At 51.1% G+C, this 14,094-nt stretch overlaps 1 long non-coding RNA gene across 2 annotated transcripts; it reads left to right on the forward strand.

Annotated features, from left to right (window-relative positions):
* Window positions 1–3,277: 3,277 nt before the first annotated feature.
* LOC148812643 (uncharacterized) lies at window positions 3,278–12,936 on the forward strand. 2 transcript variants are annotated; one of them, XR_016086323.1, is made up of 4 exons: window positions 3,278–3,334; window positions 4,284–4,379; window positions 8,836–8,897; window positions 11,787–12,936. It is a non-coding gene; the product is annotated as an uncharacterized LOC148812643 (long non-coding RNA). The 2 variants fall into 2 exon arrangements; XR_016086324.1 differs by lacking the exon at window positions 3,278–3,334 and having other exon boundaries at window positions 4,325–4,379; window positions 8,833–8,897; window positions 11,787–11,862.
* The last annotated feature ends 1,158 nt before the right edge of the window (window positions 12,937–14,094 follow it).

The raw sequence follows: 14,094 nt of genomic DNA on the forward strand, positions 1-14,094 counted from the left end.
TGTTCAACTTTAACTGAGTTACATACACTCTTGGGGTGACAGGGCCTTCTCCTGCTATGCCCCCAAGCTCTGGAACTCTCTGCCCAAGGATATCAGAGAGTCACCGTCTCTAAACTCCTTCAGATCCAGACTCCAAACCCTCTTCTTCAGAAAAGCCTTTACTGAACTGTTCCATTCTTCACCCCTCTGCTCTTCTTAGTACCACCATCCACACTCTGGTCTGTGTATTGTAATTGTGTTTAATTGTGTTTTATCTTGTGTAGTCTTCTTATTTATTGTTATTGTCATCCTGTAAAGCGCTTTGATAAGCCACCTTTAATGCGCTATATAAAATAGTTTATTATTATATTATTATCTAAAATGCATAAACATTCCTCATTCCATCTTAGTCTTCCCATAATCGTGGAAGTTAGTCCCTTTTTACTTTAGAATGAAGACTGTTCTCTAATTTAACTTTAAATCCCTCATTGGCAACTTTTTTAACTGACCCTGTCCAGCGAGAGCAAACCTTTAACTGTAAATCAAAGAAAATGAAAGATTTGTGACCCCATTGGCAAAAATGTACGTTTTCTCCACAGACATACAGCGGATATTTCACAAACGCATAAAGATGAGAGCACAATATCGGAGCTCTTCCCATCCAGGAAGGGTTTCTATTGTTTTATTGATGACAATTATTATTTATTATTGATAATAAAGTAAGTGACAATTTAATAATCCATTTCACTTTAAGTGGCTATTGTCCTGAGCAAAATGATCACGAGGGGCTGGGTTTTTAAGCACTGAGAACACTTGACTTGATTTTGAACTGCTCGCACAATTCGTGATATCCGTGTTTGGCCAAACCTAGTGAGAAATCGAGACTCATTTTTTTAATCATACAAAATTCAAGAAAGGTTTCACAAGCCAAAGCAAGGCTGGGAAAGGTCAGAGGAGCTGCCTAGTGTGTGAAACACTCGCTTGCAGCACTGTGGGTGCTGTGGTTTAAATGCTACTGGCTTGTGAGCAGCATCCCCCTGTCCCAGTGCAGAGTGGGGAAAAAGATTGACAACGCAGAGCTGTGTCAGTCCTCTCTGTGTGTAAACAAGCAGTTTGCACATCATGGGAGCTGTTTTTAATGAGAACACGTGAATCTCCCTGCTGTCAGCAGTGGTGTGAGTATAGCTGAGCCCCACCTGAGTGAAAACAGGACATCAGGAAAGGGTTTCAGAGGTCACACACAGCTGTAGTATTCCTGCTCACAGGCTGGGTGATGGAGACTGCGCTGCTCTGTTCTTCCTATGGTCATATACGGGTTTTTCGCGTGAAACTCTATTGAGTGGTATTTCTTGCATTGTGAAAGTACTGTATGTACACAGCGGTCCCCCAGTGTCCCAGATCATGAGTAATTGCGCATCAATCAAAACCCCGAGTGTCCGGAAAGAATAATTAGCTCACTGATACGTTTCTGGAGGGGTTGTGAACATTTTCACAAGTCGAGGTCTTTAAAACGCATCTGGCTTTCTGTGTTTCCCTTGCGAGGATCTGGACACAAGAATATCCGAGCGTGGGCAAACAGAATGGCACAAAAACCACACAGTGGGGGCTGTTAAAACATTCACAATGGACGTTGTAAACACAGCAGGTGTTCTCGTAGCCCGAGGAGGTTTCGTGAAAGCGCTACAGGCGAGCCGACGTCGTTTTCGAACTTCAAGCTAACTTTACCCCGGTCTTGGCATTATTATTATTATGATTATAAATAATAAACTGTTGCATATAGCGCCTTTCGAAAGCAGCACTCGCGTGTGTTTCATGGCTACTCGTCCAGAGGCAGGTGCCTCTAGAGAACCGCTGTTGCTTTACAAGTCGATGATGTTGTTGTTCCACAGGAAGCGGGATCCGCGGTCGAATTTTTTTTTTAAGAAGGCGACCGCGGTGCAGAAACCCGCTTTGAACAGGACATAAACAAAAAAACATGCGCGCAAATGGAAAATAGACGCGCTGCTCTCTGGTACACTCGGTTCTGGACACGGGGGGGGGGGGGGTGACGAACCGCATGGTCTTCTGCGAGAGCGGAGCGTCGACTGGCCGGTGTGAAAACCGCAGCCGTCCTGAAGCGATCTGGCACTTTCTTTTCACAAGACGCAAAGGCCGTGGTCCCAGTCTGACAGCGCTGGGGGGGGGGGAGATGGGTCACCCCCACAGTGCCCCCCGGTTCCTCGCGGGACGCTGTCTGATGAATGAGATGAAGACCGATGAATAACCGTGTACCCCAGCTTGGCGTTCTGGACTTCTGAAGACAACAGCATCGAATAGTACAGAGCCTTTTAGGATAGGGAATAAATGCGCGAGTAATAAAAAGGTATTATTGATGATAATAATAAATAACAACAATAATAATAATAAATGATAAAACAGACACCGTTTTCAAATTCGTGCTCTTGATGTTCAGACAGCCTCGGGTTCCCGCTGGGGAGTGTTGGAGGTGCGGGGTTTTTAAACAGAGCTCTTGCGCTGATGAATAACTCCCCGCGGGGTGTGTGTCGTACACGGCAGATCGACTCCCACGCGTGTCGTTTTAACAGCGCGGGTGAGCTGGGCTGCTGTACTCTGCGCCCGTCTCCTTCAGGTGAAACGGGCCGTCAGTTCTGTCCCGGGACGGACGAGAGGTGTGTGTGGTTTTGGGGGACGTGTGTTTTGTCGCACAGAAGCTTGAATTCCCTTCGTTGCCCTGAACACTTTGACCCCGAGCCGTGTGACCAGGTGTCCCCGGTACCCCCGTTTATAACGGAGCCCCTCGGATTCCCGCGCGCCGGAAGCCCGGGTTCGAGTCCCCAGCGGGGGACCCGTCCCCTCCTGAAATTTACGGACTTGTACAGCATCAGGACACGTCGTCGCCCGGGACTGCAGTATATCACACACCGGGATTCATTTCTAAATTAGAGACCCGGTTCTTGGTTTTTTTTTTACACCGGTCGGAGACGTCTGAAATGAAATTAAAGCGTGCGGAAAAAGGTGTTTTTTTTTGTTGTTTTCGTTTCTGTCGTCTGTCTCGTTTAACCTGCGCTTACTGTCGGCGCGTTCAATCGTGTTTCTCAAATCGCAGAAAACGCGTGTGGAAATATTCAAATCGCAGGCCGGATGTTCGCGTATTCATTTCTCCCGGAATCCCGGATTATTCCCGAGACTGAAGCTCTCTCCTCTTCGTGAGGAGAGGACTACGGCTTGCTTTTATAACTTCCTGTCTGCCTCGGCCGGTCTTTTCTCACCAGGAACAATCGTTTTGTTTTTTTTCCAGAGGAGAATTGTACTGGTGACACAACCACGCCGGTGCCCGACAGAGAGACCAGGGGAGGTGAGTGAAGCTTTTATTGTCCGGAGCCCTGCGATTAAATACACGCAGGATAAACGCAGAAAACCCAGCCCCACTGGAGCCCAGCAGGGGGCGCTCTCACCCTGCGGTCTGTGTGGGTCCTGATGCCCCAGTACAGTGACGGGGACACTGGACTGTAAACAGGCGCCGTCCTGCGGATGAGACGTCAAACCAAGGTCCTGACTCTCTGTGCTCATTAACAATCCCAGGGTGTCTCTGGAGAAGAGTAGGGGTGTTACCCCGGTGTCCTGGTCAAATTACTCCCCCGGTCTTTACCCATCATGGCCTCCTAATAACCCCCCTCTCTGAACTGGCTTCATCACTCTGCTCTCCTCCCCACTGAGAGCTGGTGTGTGGGGAGAGGACTGGAGCATCACCCAGGTGGGGCTGCACACTGGTGGTAATAGTGGGATCCCCAGGACCTGTAAAGAGCCGCACACTGGTGGCGGTAGTGGGATCCCCATGACCTGTAAAGCGCTTTGAGAGGAGTGTCCAGGAAAGAGCTATAGAAGTGTAAGGAGTATTATTATTATTTTAATTATTATTATGTGAACATGATGAAAGGAATTTAAAACCATCACCGAAAATTACGTTTTCCTTTTAGGTAAATAAGATCAGTGCTCAGTTTAAATCCCTTTGTTCTAGACACAGCATCAGAAATTGACTTGTCTTGCCCCTTACTCAAGCTTTACTCAAGCTTTACACAAGCTCTCTGGTAGTGTCAGGGAGCTGTGAGACACAGTCATTCACCTGTATGGTGTGTGAGACTGCGTGTATGTCTGTGTGTGTCTCTGTGTCTGTGTGTCTCTGTGTGTCTGTCTCTCAATGTCTCTATGTGTCTCTGTGTGTGTGTGAGACTGTGTGTCTCTGTGCTCTACTGGCTCTCCTTGCGATTTGTATAAAGTTGCTGCTTGGTTGATTTCGCCCGCAGGCCTGCCCGCGCTGCCAGTCCTGCTGCAGTGGATCGTGCTTGTTCTGCTCGTGATCGTCTCTTCGGCGCTTGTGGGGTGTGCTCTGAGACACAGAGGTAGGTTCAGGGTGTGCAGTGCTTCCTACGGCAGCCTGTCCGCCTGACTGCATCCAAGATCTTAAGAAGACGAGAGAGGTTTATCCTCCTCAGGGGAAAGAAACGCCTTCTGTTCTTCCCAGTTAGATTGCTCACTCTGACGTTATTGTATCGCTGTCTGTGAGCTTTCTGTCGCAAATCCCTGCACATGTCTACCTTAAACATCGCCTCCCAGTCAGGAATCTTGTTTCTGAATGGCCTTTGCTGCTTCTGCAGTGTTTTTGCTTATTCTCCTGATCTCACTATTTACATCACTGATATAATTAAGACGAGCAGTGGTCCCAGTACAGACCCCTGTGGTACACCACTAATGACATCACTGATATAATTAAGAAGAGCAGTGGTCCCAGTCCAGACCCCTGTGGTACGCCACTAACTACATCACTGATAGAATGAAGAAGAGCAGTGGTCCCAGTACAGACCCCTGAGGTACTCCACTAGTTACAGTTCTGCTATTTGAACATTCAACCTTTATCTTTAAGAACTAAATCTCAATCTCTTCATATTGAATTTCAGAAATCAATCCAGACGCTCATGTTTTCTTGCATGACTATCGCCAACCATCTGAGAATCAAAGGTTTGAGTAACTGTATCAAAGGTTTTTGGACACTTCAAGTACACAGTATCTTATGCACTGTGTGTTTCCATTAATGATGTTGCTGGTTTACTCTTTTCTAAATCCGTGCAGTTTCTTCAGACGTTATTTCCATCTAGTGTACCTCTAATTGTTTCCAAAACCTGACATGTAAAAGAAATTGGTTTCTCACTTTTCTAAGGAGGGGAGCTACAGTCCCCTCTCCCTGGAAGACTAATTGCGAACTAGTTTTCTCTACCAGTATGAGGAAAAGTGAGCTCTTCTATGATGATCTAGTTTCCTCTGGGGCCAAAGACATACTGGGAGGTTAACTGGCCTCTGGGAAAATTGGCTTTGATGTGACAGTGAGTGTGTGTGTGTGTCCTGTGATGGACTGGTGTCCTGTCCAGGGTGTGTGTGTCTGTGTGTGTCCCGTGATGGACTGGTGTCCTGTCCAGGGTGTGTAAGTGTGTGTGTGTCCTGTGATGGACTGGTGTCCTGTCCAGGGTGTGTGAGTGTGTGTGTGTCCTGTGATGGACTGGTGTCCTGTCCAGGGTGTGTGTGTCTGTGTGTGTCCTGTGATGGACTGGTGTCCTATCCAGGGTGTGTCCTGTTTTGTGCCTGTTGCTTGCTGGGATAGTGAATTTCTGTGTCTCAGTGTGTGAGTGTGACTGTGTGTAAGTGTGAGTGCGACTGGGTGTGATTGTTTGTGTCAGTGTGTCAGTGTACATGTTGTTTTTTACCCTCGACTCAAAGTCTGATTCCTTCTCGGCTCTGTATTCAAGCCACAAACTCCTCTATCTGTCCCGTCTGTCCACTAGCGATGTGTGGGGCGCGTTTCCGGAAATTCATGTGGGGGCCTCGGCTTCTCTGCCCTCCTGGTTGGGTGTGGGGTTTCTCTGTAGGCCCTTGCCAGATCACTGCTGAGGGATCAAGCACTTCCAGTGGCTGGGTCGCTGACGCACGCTTCCCTCAGTGTCCCGGTGTTAAATTCTTGGCATTCTGTACTCCTGTATAAGACGGACTTTAGATATCGGTCATTTCCTTTGGTCCCGGTGGAGGGCTTTTGTTTCTGCGCTCAAAGCTCCGCCACACCTCCCCCTGAGCAGCTGGACCAGAATGGAGATCAGCATCGCCATGCAGATGCTTGTTTCCTGTCCGTCTGCGGTATCCGGTGAGCGGCCAGCTCTGAAGCGATCAGGTTTTCCGTCATCCACCTTGGTTTTGGGCGTCGTCCCGACAGGTGGGGCACGTGATTCGGCACGCTTGTCTGGACTGGATGTGCCCCGGGAGGGGAGTTCACGTCCTTGTCACTTGTGGGGAAGCGATAAGGGCTGAAGAGGGGCGACTCGTTGCACAGTGAAAGTAAAGGGCGATCGGAAATCAAGCGGGCACAATCGCAGGGCAGGAGCTGGGCCACATGAAACTGTGGCCTGTTGCCACGAAAACCAGCTCCAAGTCAGGACAGGAGGCTCTACTGTACACAGAGAGGGGTGGGAGGGGGGAACAAGCCGATACCCTGTCTTCTCTCCAGACACAGCTGGGTGAGCTCCTCCAGTCAGGACAGGGGGCTCTACTGTACACAGAGAGGGGTGGGAGGGGGGAACAAGCCGAGACCCTGGCTTCTCTCCAGACACAGCTGGGTGAGCTCCTCCAGTCAGGACAGGAGGCTCTATTGTACACAGAGAGGGGCAGGAGGGGGGAACAAGCCGATACCCTGGCTTCTCTCCAGACACAGCTGGGTGAGCTCCTCCAGTCAGGACAGGAGGCTCTACTGTACACAGAGAGGGGCGGGAGGGGGGAACAAGCCGAGACCCTGGCTTCTCTCCAGACACAGCTGGGTGAGCTCCTCCAGTCAGGACAGGAGGCTCTACTGTACACAGAGAGGGGCGGGAGGGGGGAACAAGCCGAGACCCTGGCTTCTCTCCAGACACAGCTGGGTGAGCTCCTCCAGTCAGGACAGGAGGCTCTACTGTACACAGAGAGGGGTGGGAGGGGGGAACAAGCCGATACCCTGGCTTCTCTCCAGACACAGCTGGGTGAGCTCCTCCAGTCAGGACAGGGGGCTCTACTGTACACAGAGAGGGGTGGGAGGGGGGAACAAGCTGATACCCTGGCTTCTCTCCAGACACAGCTGGGTGAGCTCCTCCAGTCAGGACAGGAGGCTCTACTGTACACAGGGAGGGGTGGGAGGGGGGAACAAGCTGATACCCTGGCTTCTCTCCAGACACAGCAGGGTGAGCTTTCTTTATTTCTTTCTTCATTGTGTTTACATTCACTCAGCTGGGGGGGCAAAGGCTTTGGACAGACCTGAGTCAAACCCCTTTACACACCCTTGAGCACAAGGTGAAGCTTTTTTCTTCTGTAGTTCTAAACGTGAGCATTGCTGGGCCCTGGGTCTGCTGCCTGAGTTTCTGTCTCCACTAGGGGGCACACCAGCAGTTCCACCCGAGTCTCTGCGGGGTTAACAGCTCCTGCAGCTGACTTAGCTGAGCGTTGCAAAACCTCTTGATTGAGCTGAAACACTCGTGCCACGCGCTCGCTCGCTCCTAAAACCCTTAAGGCCAACTGCTCCACTCTCTCTCCTTCAGAGATGTCTGACGAGGAATTCTATGGAACTCCCAAAAACCCACATATTGTCCCAGTGCACGTGTCTGTGTGTGTGTGTTTGACTGCGTGTGTGCGTGTGTGTGACTGTGTTTGTGTGTCTGAGTGTGTGACTGCATGTGTCTGCGTGTGTGTGAGTGTCTGTGTGTGTGTGTGTGAGAGAGAGTCTCTGTGTCTGTGTGTGTGTGTGTGTGTGTGTGTGAGTGTGTGTGTGCGTGAGTCTCCGTGTGTGTGTGTGTGTTTGACTGCGTGTGCGTGTGTGTGACTGTGTGTCTGAGTGTGTGACTGCATGTGCCTGCGTGTGTGTGAGTGTCTGTGTGTGTGTGTGTGTGTGTGAGAGTCTCCGTGTGTGTGTGTGTGTGTGTGTGTGTGTGAGTCTCTGTGTGTGTGTGTGTGTTTGACTGCGTGTGTGCGTGTGTGTGACTGTGTTTGTGTGTCTGAGTGTGTGACTGCATGTGCCTGCGTGTGTGTGAGTGTCTGTGTGTGTGTGAGAGAGAGTCTCTGTGTCTGTGTGTGTGTGTGTGTGTGAGTGTGTGTGTGCGTGAGTCTCTGTGTGTGTGTGTGAGTGAGTCTCTGTGTGTGTGTGTGTTTGACTGCGTGTGTGCGTGTGTGTGACTGTGTTTGTGTGTCTGAGTGTGTGACTGCATGTGCCTGCGTGTGTGTGTGTGTGAGTCTCTGTGTGTGTGTGTGTTTGACTGCGTGTGTGCGTGTGTGTGACTGTGTTTGTGTGTCTGAGTGTGTGACTGCATGTGTCTGTGTGTGTGTGAGTGTCTGTGTGTGTGTGAGTCTCTGTCTCTGTGTGTGTGTGTGTGTGACTGTGTGTGTGTGTGACTGTGTTTGTGTGTCTGAGTGTGTGACTGCATGTGCCTGCGTGTGTGAGAGTCTCTGTGTGTGCATGAGTCTCTGTGTGTGAGTCTCTGTGTGTGTGAGTCTCTGTGTGTGTGAGTCTCTGTGTCTGTGAGTCTCTGTGTCTGTGAGTCTCTGTGTCTGTGTGTGTGTGTGAGTGTGTGTGTGTGAGTCTCTGTGTGTGCGTGAGTCTCTGTGTGTGTGTGTGTGAGAGTCTCTGTGTGTGTGAGTTTGTCTCCCAGGACCCTGTACTGGATGAGGAGTTTAGAAAAGGCTCACAGGCCTGGGAAAATGATTGTTTTGGTCGGTACCTAACCCTGACCAGCCTGTCTTAACCTGCCAGACGAATTACTGCTTCTTGAGTCAAAGCAAACAATCTTGTTCCAGCAGGTCTGAGGAGGAGGAGGAACAAGGAACCTGCTGTAGACGAGGCCGCAGAAACGCCCAGAGACGTAAGACATTTCACCCTCTGGTTTGAACATTGGACCTGTTCAAACCTCCAGGCCTTGTGACCGCCAGGATTCCTGCAGCTGGTTTACTTATACTTCATCATAATACTTACTTATGATATTACAGGATTGTATAGCACTACATTATAATACACTACTTCACGCAGTCGGGACACTGGGGTCACACCCCTACTCTCACACACAGTGTCCTGATCTGTACTGACCAGCAGTCTGGACACTGGGGTCACACCCCTACTCTCACACACAGTGTCCTGATCTGTACTGACCAGCAGTCGGGACACTGGGGTCCACACCCCTACTCTCACACACAGTGTCCTGATCTGTACTGACCAGCAGTCGGGACACTGGGGTCACACCCCTACTCTCACACACACTGTCCTGATCTGTACTGACCAGCAGTCGGGACACTGGGGTCCACACCCCTACTCTCACACACACTGTCCTGATCTGTACTGACCAGCAGTCGGGACACTGGGGTCCACACCCCTACTCTCACACACACTGTCCTGATCTGTACTGACCAGCAGTCGGGACACTGGGGTCCACACCCCTACTCTCACACACAGTGTCCTGATCTGTACTGACCAGCAGTCGGGACACTGGGGTCCACACCCCTACTCTCACACACAGTGTCCTGATCTGTACTGACCAGCAGTCGGGACACTGGGGTCCACACCCCTACTCTCACACACAGTGTCCTGATCTGTACTGACCAGCAGTCGGGACACTGGGGTCACACCCCTACTCTCACACAGTGTCCTGATCTGTACTGACCAGCAGTCGGGACACTGGGGTCCACACCCCTACTCTCACACACAGTGTCCCTATCTCTGCACTGACTAGACCCAGTCTCGCTGAGTTGATGAGTTCTGGCTATCAGATCAGGTTACATTTGCTGCCCACGGTACAGAGTCTAATCTCCTGCAAACTAGGCAATAAATCAGCTTGTGTTGGTAAGCTGTGCTGTGCTGGCAGTGCCCTTTTGTTCCCAGAAGACTTATCTGTGCAACCGTTGCTGACTTGCTGACTTTCAGGAAGTTTCAGCTTTTAAATGCAACAGTCAGCTCAATGGGGGTTTTTTATGAGGCAATCCATGCTAATTGCTAACGTGAGGCCTGGGTTCAATTCCACACCTGAGGTGTTGTCTGTGTGGAGTTTGCGTGTTTGCATGGGTTTCCTCCTGCAGTCCTCTGACATGCTGGGGACTTAGCTAGCTTCTGGGAAAACTGGCACTGGTCTGTGTGTGTGTGAGTCTGTGTGTGTGAGAGTTTGTATGTGTGAATCTGTCTGTGAGTTTATCTATATGTGTGTGTGTGTGAGAGAGAGTCTGTAAGTATGTCTGTCTGTCTGTCTGTCTCACTGTGTGAGAGAGAGAGAGAGAGAGAGAGAGAGAGAGAGAGTGTCAGTGTTTTCCCAGGAGTCTCCCCTCCAGGTACGGACTAGGGCTGCCAGCTGGGAGATGCAGGTTGCTGCCTCTACCTTGTGACTCCCTGTGTCAGTTGTGCCCAGACCAGTCCAGATCCAGCCCAGATCAGTACCCTGCGCAAGGGCATAACATGCTGTGTGTGGCAGAACAGAAATGAAAGTGAACACTGACTCGCTCAAACCTACTCAAATACCGCCAATGTCATCGTGGTATCCTCTTGTGGCCTCTGGTTTTCATTCTGAAGAAGTGTCGGGGGTTGACTTATAAGCGTTCCGTATCCTCGATGCTCAGGTCGAAAACTCTTGTGTCCCACGGAGGCTGGTATCATGATCTCAGCAGGACTGGTCTGGTCTCTGTTGAGTACTGACGTTTTAAGGCGGCTGAAGTCATGAACAGTCCATCGCTTTAAGTGAGTTAACTGTCAGGAACGCTCCGCGGTGACCTGCGGCTTACAACTGTGTAAATGCAAAAACAACGTTCTTTGACATTTTCAAATTAAGGCAATCAAGCTGATACGAGCCAATCACATATATAATTTAGAAGAGCAGTGGTCCCAGTACAGACCCCTGTGGTACTCCACTGACTACATCACTGATATAATTAAGAGCAGTGGTCCCAGTACAGACCCCTGTGGTACTCCACTGACTACATCACTGATACAATTAAGAGCAGTGGTCCCAGTACAGACCCCTGTGGTACTCCACTAACTACATCACTGATATAATTAAGAGCAGTGGTCCCAGTACAGACCCCTGTGGTACTCCACTAACTACATCACTGATATAATTAAGAGCAGTGGTCCCAGTACAGACCCCTGTGGTACTCCACTGACTACATCACTGATATAATTAAGAGCAGTGGTCCCAGTACAGACCCCTGTGGTACTCCACTGACTACATCACTGATATAATTAAGAGCAGTGGTCCCAGTACAGACCCCTGTGGTACTCCACTAACTACATCACTGATATAATTAAGAGCAGTGGTCCCAGTACAGACCCCTGTGGTACTCCACTAACTACATCACTGATATAATTAAGAGCAGTGGTCCCAGTACAGACCCCTGTGGTACTCCACTAACTACATCACTGATATAATTAAGAGCAGTGGTCCCAGTACAGACCCCTGTGGTACTCCACTAACTACATCACTGATATAATTAAGAGCAGTGGTCCCAGTACAGACCCCTGTGGTACTCCACTAACTACATCACTGATATAATTAAGAGCAGTGGTCCCAGTACAGACCCCTGTGGTACTCCACTAACTACATCACTGATATAATTAAGAGCAGTGGTCCCAGTACAGACCCCTGTGGTACTCTAGAAAATTACATAGCCCCACAACAGAACCCGTAATGTTTAAATTTGCTATTTGCCATCGTAAGTTGTGATTTGCACTGAGCTGAGAAGAGATGATGCCAAGGGTGTTTTTTTTTTTCCTTCAGGGCGAGGAGGAGGAGTTGCAGTACGCCACTGTGAAGGCGTCCAGGAAGTCCAACGTCAGCAGACAGGACAAATTCAATGTGATCTACGCGCAGGTAGCAAATGGAAACGGAAGGCGAAATGGGGGATTGGTCCAGGTGGAAGGCTAAAACAACAGCAGCTGACCTCACTTCCTCTTCCTGTACGGCTAGGATTCGCTCACCTTCCCAGCATGCCTTGCTTCGCCCCCCCCATGACTGCAGCGTGCTCTGTCCCCGCAGACACACACAGGACCCAGTCGCAGTCCCCAACCGGCCCAGAGTGGACAGCGGCGAGCTCTGCTGCACCACAAGACCCGACAGAAGATTCCGCACTCCCGAAAAAACGCTTGATCCCTGACAGTTGTCCAGGAGGAGCAAAAATAAGGAGGCACAGTGAAACAGAGGCAGAGCTGGGCTCTAAAACTAGGAACTTCCTAATAAGAGAACCGGACCTGAGCCACCGGACCAGCTGTCCTCTTGGTGTAACAGGACCGGACCTGACCCGGCTGTCCTCCTGGTGTAACAGGACCGGACCTGAACCACCAGACCGGCTGTCCTCCTGGTGTAACAGGACCGGACCTGACCCGGCTGTCCTCCTGGTGTAACAGGGCCGGACCTGAACCACCAGACCGGCTGTCCTCCTGGTGTAACAGGACCGGACCTGACCCGGCTGTCCTCCTGGTGTAACAGGACCAGACCTGAACCACCAGACCGGCTGTCCTCCTGGTGTAACAGGACCGGACCTGAACCACCAGATCGGCTGTCCTCCTGGTGTAACAGGACCGGACCTGACCCAGCTGTCCTCCTGGTGTAACAGGACCGGACCTGAACCACCAGACCGGCTGTCCTCCTGGTGTAACAGGACCGGACCTGACCCGGCTGTCCTCCTGGTGTAACAGGACCGGATCAGAACCACTGGACCAGCTGTCCTCCCGGTGTGACAGGACCGGACCTGAGCCACCAGACCAGCTGTCCTCCTGGTGTAACAATCATCCCGGGATAATAACTTTTTTCTTCTTAAACAAAAGATCAGTTAATATATGTTCATTTTGCCTTTTGATTGGGACTGATGTAAATTGAATCAGCACAGGACAAAAAAATAAAAAATGAAAAAAACGGACAGAGAGATCAATACATTCCCCAGCCTTTGTGATTTTTAGTTTTGTTTCATATGCCAGCTACCTGGCACCTAATTGACGAGGATGCCAAATGAGCACACTGATGCCAAGCTCACAGAAGATGCAAAGTCTGCTGCTGGTGGCAGTAATATTCCCCTGACAAAAGTCCTTCAGAAAGTACAGGTTGACTCGCACTCCAAAGTAGGCACAGTATGAGTTTACAGATAAAAACTAAAGGTCTGGTGCGTACACAGCATCCAGTGTGCCGGTGTGAAAGTGCCCCAGTCAGGACAGGTGGCTCTGCTGTACACAGAGAGGGGCGGGAGGGGGGAACAAGCCGAGACCCTGGTTTCTCTCCAGACACAGCTGGGTGAGCTCCTCCAGTCAGGACAGGAGGCTCTACTGTACACAGAGAGGGGTGGGAGGGGGGAACAAGCCGAGACCCTGGCTTCTCTCCAGACACAGCTGGGTGAGCTCCTCCAGTCAGGACAGGAGGCTCTACTGTACACAGAGAGGGGCGGGAGGGGGGAACAAGCCGAGACCCTGGCTTCTCTCCAGACACAGCTGGGTGAGCTCCTCCAGTCAGGACAGGAGGCTCTGCTGTACACAGAGAGGGGTGGGAGGGGGGAACAAGCCGAGACCCTGGCTTCTCTCCAGACACAGCTGGGTGAGCTCCTCCAGTCAGGACAGGGGGCTCTACTGTACACAGAGAGGGGCGGGAGGGGGGAACAAGCCGAGACCCTGGCTTCTCTCCAGACACAGCTGGGTGAGCTCCTCCAGTCAGGACAGGAGGCTCTGCTGTACACAGAGAGGGGTGGGAGGGGGGAACAAGCCGAGACCCTGGCTTCTCTCCAGACACAGCTGGGTGAGCTCCTCCAGTCAGGACAGGGGGCTCTACTGTACACAGAGAGGGGCGGGAGGGGGGAACAAGCCGAGACCCTGGCTTCTCTCCAGACACAGCTGGGTGAGCTCCTCCAGTCAGGACAGGAGGCTCTGCTGTACACAGAGAGGGGTGGGAGGGGGGAACAAGCCGAGACCCTGGCTTCTCTCCAGACACAGCTGGGTGAGCTCCTCCAGTCAGGACAGGAGGCTCTACTGTACACAGAGAGGGGCGGGAGGGGGGAACAAGCCGAGACCCTGGCTTCTCTCCAGACACAGCTGGGTGAGCTCCT

This window comes from Atractosteus spatula (assembly GCF_055471065.1).
Source record: "Atractosteus spatula isolate fAtrSpa1 chromosome 10 unlocalized genomic scaffold, fAtrSpa1.hap1 SUPER_10_unloc_2, whole genome shotgun sequence".
Lineage (NCBI taxonomy): Eukaryota > Metazoa > Chordata > Actinopteri > Semionotiformes > Lepisosteidae > Atractosteus > Atractosteus spatula.